Source organism: Poecilia reticulata, linkage group LG22 (assembly GCF_000633615.1).
Source record: "Poecilia reticulata strain Guanapo linkage group LG22, Guppy_female_1.0+MT, whole genome shotgun sequence".
NCBI lineage: Eukaryota > Metazoa > Chordata > Actinopteri > Cyprinodontiformes > Poeciliidae > Poecilia > Poecilia reticulata.
Genome location: NC_024352.1, coordinates 1,810,414 through 1,816,413, shown reverse-complemented (window position 1 = coordinate 1,816,413; position 6,000 = coordinate 1,810,414). Strand labels below are relative to the sequence as shown.

The following is a 6,000-nucleotide window of genomic DNA, read 5'->3' as shown; positions in this document are numbered from 1 at the left end:
ATTAATTTTAAGGTAATTTTATTTATTATTACTATTAAACTAAAATCTCCAGCATGGGGAAGTGGGATGAGCTCGACTTTTCTCGACACCATCATACTGTCATGTATTCATACACTCATATAGAGCTGTTGTAAACAAATATTTTAGTAATCGAGTATTCTATTGATTATTCTCATGATTAATAGAGTAATTGGATAAAAAAATTATAAAATCAAATATTAGTAAATGTAACATAACAGCAGTGTTACTATTACATAGTAATGTTACTATTAAAATCAGTACAATTTTCCATATTTGAGCTTCCCTAACAATAACCTTTCTGTAGTTTGGAAAATTAACCTGTAACAATAATAACTCTCTTTCTAAGTTAACCTGAAGAAAAGTTATACAAAAATCTGAAATTATATTCATTCTAATAATAAAGAGGTAGGCTCATAAATGCTTATAAAAATGTCTATACTCCAGCTTTTAGTTCTTATATTCATCTTCAGTCAATTTAAGAGACGAACTCTCACCTTACCCAGCTATTTAAAGCTTTTGTGTTAAAGGTAGTGACGGGATTTGACAGCGTTGTTTGTCACACAGAAACATCCACCAGCTACGTGCTGCCACGATGTGCTCCTCCACCCATTTGTTGAGACCGGGAGGATATGAGATTAACTTTATGGTTCATCCATAAAGCTACACTTAGACGTCAGCTACAGCGCAGCAGCCTGCAATGTTCAGTCTATCTGCTCACCCGCATAAATCCCACCGCGACCTGCCACGCCGATCCCTCTGAACCAGCAACTCCGGGAGAAGAAAGGCTGCCATAGTCCAGGCATCGTGCCAGTCATTTTAAGGATGCTTATTGGTCCCCCGAAAAACGGCAAAAACCTGGACATTAAAAAAACTAGCCTCTAGCACTTGGCTTTTGTCAACAATGCAGAGCCAGGAGTGAGAACGCTGCGCAACGCAAATAGTGTCTCGGCTGGAACACGGTGCGCTAAATAATAAAACAAAAATGTTCAAGGCAGATAAAGTTTCCTCTAGGAATTTTAATAATTGAGGACTCGAATCAATCAAGGAATGGTTACAGCCCTACACTCATATAAATCAATGTGCAACCTTTAGTTAAGTGTCTAAGCTTAGTTTGGTAGTTCAAGTTTAGAATTTGACATATAGGTTTTATTATTTATTCCCCATCTATTTCACAGCATTTTCACTCATTTCATAAGTAAAATTGTGAAATTGTACCTTTTATTCTACATATTTATCTTGTTTCTGTTTTTAATGCACCTTCAGTTGTGGAAATTTAATCTCATTGTACAGATGGGATAGAGTTAGGAAGACAAGGAAGCAATTTCTGTTGATTCAAAAAAAGTTTTTTTAGGTAATTTATATTAAGACCTTTCACCTTTCTTTTCTCTCTGACGAATTAAAAAAGAGGGTTTTGGAAGGGAGCCTTGTGTTTGAGATGTTGATAACCCCACTAACCTTGGTTTGAGTTTAAACGTCCATGTGAGTGGACATGTCATCAGAAAGATAGGAGAAAATCACGCAGTCCTCATGTCTGAACAAAAAGGTTGTTTGGACATTTGGTTGGAAAGGAGCAGAAGAGCACATGAAAATAGAGAAGACAGACCTTAAAATACAGTACTGGTACTTTAAACTGCATTAAAATAGATTACCAAAGTCTACAACAAAATTGTGATTAAATAGAATTAACCTTCAAAAGAATGATTTGCCCACAGGTGTAGTCTCTAAAATTGCTTAAACCCCTCTTTAAAATGTGTTTGGTGTTTGAATTTAGTTTGTGTGGTTCTTTGCCTCTTTGGATTTTAGTTAGCATAGTTTGTTTTGTTTTCAAAAAAGAAAAAAATACAAGAGAGGAGGATTGAAAGAAGCAGGAGGCAAGAAAAAAGAGAGTATGTCTATTTTCTCTTCCCTCTGTATGGCCAGACATCGCAGCAGGACACAGTAAACAAGAGAGTGGATGGAGGAGACAGAGAGAGCATCCAGCAGCTCTCACCCCAGTCATTCACACCACATGTGTGTTACTACCAATCAAAAGCCTGCAAAGACCCAAACAACAAGGTACTTTAAAGACAACGGTGTACTACAGGACGCTGTGGAAACATGTAACAGAAATAACCAGTAGTTTGGATTTATGTAATATCCGGATATCTGGATATTTTATGCTCCGTACATAKTTGTGTTGGTGGTGGTTATGGAGTTTTGTAACCAATGTTAAATTATATTCATTAACTTTTTTATATGGCGTGATAAACAATAACTCAATTAATCGCATGATAAATGAAAATGATCAACCTGATTTTAATTTGTCGGCTTTATCGTTTCTTCCTGCCTTTTTCTCTTTCTGTTGACACTGGATGAAAAAAGGCTCAGCTCCGGTGCTCTGACTGCTCTCTTCCTCATTTCCTTAGTGTGAGGGAGGACGGAACTATTGCATCAGGTAGTCGGATGTGCCCATCTTCTCTATCTAAATCTAATGGTTATTAAAGGGAAATTTAGGATACAGACTTCATAATCTACTCTTTTGGCTGAATGTAGTTTTTATTTCCACTTTGGTTTCATGTTGTGTTTAGGTTTCATTCAAGTGCATTTGTTGTTAATGGAGACTGATAGTCCATTTTATTTATGTTTTTGGTTGTTTTGTTTACCAGTTCCAGTGTTTTGAAAATAAAGTGTATTTATTTTTGGCAGTATGTGCTTGCATTATTATATTATTACATCAGTTTAAAATGGTCTTCAAACAATACTATTGTTTATCGCAATAATTTTTGAGAATTAAGTGCTCAGCAAAATCTGTTATCGTGAGTAAACTGAGCAATCATTTAGTGACATTAAAGTCTGCATGGTGTGGTGGTTGGCTCTTTTCACATCATAACAAGAGAGTCTTAAGTTTGAATCACATGAATGTGTGAATGTGTGTGTGAGTGCTARGGCTGGTCACAGCGACAGAGCGAGCTGTGAAGTAAACATAGCAGATAGAGGTGGCTACAGCACTTTAGCATTAGCATTATGGCTGGGACAACAGAGACACAAATTAGCACATTTGTAAGGAATATGCGGACATATTGGGCTGCACAGTGGCGCAGTTGCACTGTTGACTTGCAGTAAGAAAGTCCTGGGTTCAATTCCCAGCCCGAGGTCTTTCTGCATGGAGTTTGCATGTTCTCCCTATGCATGTGTGGGTTCTATCCAGGTACTCCGGTTTCCTCCCACAGTCCAGAAACATGACTGTCAGGTTAATTGATCTCTCTAAATTCTCCTTAGGTGTGTGTGCAAGGTTGTTTGTCCTGTCTGACTCTATGTTGCCCTGTGATGGACTGGCCTCTCGCCCAAAATGTCTCGCTGGAGATGGGCACCACCGCCCCTCCCGAGCCCACCAGGGACAAGGGTGTAAGAAAATGGTTGGATGCAGACAAATTTTAGGTAGGGCTGCACCGATTGCAGTTATTTGGCCGATCTCTGATTACCAATCTCTAAAAATCCTGACCCACCAATTCAGATTTTGACCGATAATTTTTTTGGTCAGAAATGTCACTCATTTTAGCAAAAAAGTTGCTGAGTTGGCAATAGTGGGGTGACTGTTGTAAACAGCTTCATCAAAAAAAATAGACACCGTCTTTTCTTGAAAAAAATCGATGATTAGATTCTTTCTGAAGTGAAATAGCTTATTGCTGATTTATTGCTAAAGTTTATCATGAGATAATCAAACAGGAATAAGATGCCTCTGTCAAGATCATCAGATTATGTTTTTCAGATACGTCATTAGTTAATAAATTGTAAACATCTTACATTATGTGGGAAGCTATCTGTGACTTAAGAGTCTGCAACACAGTCTCAGTCAAATGTGCAAAGTAGTGTTAGATATACTGAAAGGCATGAAATCATYTACACAATAGATGCTTATGGGCTCATCATAGTGACTGTGGGCAAAGTTTACATATATGAAAGAACAAAGTAGAAGGACAATGGCCAGCTGAGCAGATTTGACATGAATACTGAAAGCAGAATGAATTGTTTTTTGTTGTTTCTCCATTCTGGTAAGGCTAACAGAAATCAGACACAGATCCATCTGTTGTCTGTCAACCTCAATCTGCTCCTCTCTCAGAATTCCTTTTTTCTTTTGTCCTAGAGTTCCATGTCTGTCACACATCACCTTTTACACAGATCCTCTGGCAGCTCACTATACACTCTTACTTGGACACAAATACCAGGGAAAACTCAGTTCTCCAAAAATATAGCTCCTACTTTATGTGGCCACGGGTTTTTGGTTTTCTTTTGTAATGCACTTATGCATGTGTATCAAGTCCTTGACTGACAGACAGGACCTCATGCAGGTCTTTCACATTCAAACGATGCTGACATGAAAACAGAGGGGCTTCAGCTAGCAACTTGAGCTCCAAAACACTACTTGAAGAAAGACTTGACAATATTGTATTCATCCTGTGTGTACAGTACTGTATTTATTTTTCCTTCTTCATTTCTATCTTTATCTCCATTTCTCTTTCAATTTTTATCAACTGATCTTTCTCTGTAATTATCAGCTTTATTTCCTTACAAAGCTCAGATAATCACGGTAAAGTATTAACCCTCTGATAGCCAAACCTGGTCAAAACTTGTCTTCGGTGATGACTAGATTTTAGCTGTCAGGACAAGGCATGATGCACAGGAGCTATTTTGCAAACCTTGGACTTCCGCCTGTAGCAGTAGACAGTTGCTGCTAGCCGGAGATGCTAAAGCTAGTAGCGCTTTTTAAAGTTCGCGTTGAGCGCACGCGAGCAGAGTAGTCGCATGACTTTTCTGTGAGTTTCGCTGTTTTCTCGCTCTTTCTGTTGCGTGTTTCCAGTCACCGAAACCCGCTCCAAAGTATCACTGACTTTAAGCATCATTGAATACGACATGCAAAGCAACACAGCTGCGACGGATGGAGGATAAATCAGACTGTTTGGCTGTACTCACTCACCACTTGGAGCTGACTTTCAAATCGTCATCTGGAGAAGAATAGTTTCTGATGTTTGTAAACTTGTTCTGATGCTTTAAAATTAACATCCATATTTTTGACAGCTCCCTGCTTCTTGCTAAGCCCAGTAAACTCACACGATCACAGTTTTTACCCAGAGCGCAGGATCAGTACAGTAGTGTATGGATTATCCATGGTCATCGTTGCGCTTCTGCATGCGCCAGATCAGACACTCTGGTGAGACCTTAGAGCCGCTGTTAGCAAGACTAACATTTTGAAAAGCGGAGAGCGACGATGGTTCTGTTCCATGTCCAATATGAGTAAAAAAAAAAAAAAAAAAAACCTGTTAGCTTGGATATTTTCTTCATCACCTCTCTGTCGTGCTCTTCTTTTCCTTTCTTTCCTCATACTCCACTGTCATACTTTCTATTGTCTGCCATCGTGAGAAATTATTCCTGATGCTCCGCCACAATGTATAAGACGCGTCAAACTTCGACCAATAAGTTTGAATCATGATGCTTGATTCCATCATGAATCAAGCATCATGATGGACTTTTGCCAGAATAAAATAGACATTCTTTCAACAACACCGTCAAAATCCATAGCCAATAAAATTAAGATATTGTGACAAAAGAGCAAAGTTCACATCGATTGTTGCAGATATGAACACTCTTCATATGGTGTGAGTGTAAATCTGTGCATTTAGCTACTTCAGAGATATGGAACCCTAAGTCTCCACTACTAGCACAATATTTCATGTCTTATCTCATTTACAGCAAAGAGAGAAAGAAGGAAAGTGTCTCAGACCAAGAGGGGGACATTTTGGTTAGAAAATACACAAAATAGCATAAAAGAATGCAGTTACAGATGCAACAATATTTTTTATGGTCAATTTTAAAGTATTTTTAATAACTTTTTTCTTCTATTGAGGATGTATCAAGATGGTCCACTACACTGAGCGTCTGTCAGGATTCCCCTTTATTTGACAAACGCCTTGTGTATTCTGACTTCAAAGAATCTATTTAAGT

The 6,000-nt window shown here is 38.2% G+C and overlaps 1 protein-coding gene across 3 annotated transcripts in view; it reads right to left on the bottom strand.

The window, feature by feature from the left end:
- Window positions 1-6,000, bottom strand: part of npas3 (neuronal PAS domain protein 3) — a 301,093-nt gene that overhangs the window by 219,960 nt on the left and 75,133 nt on the right. The gene's annotated exons all lie outside the window — the stretch shown is intronic.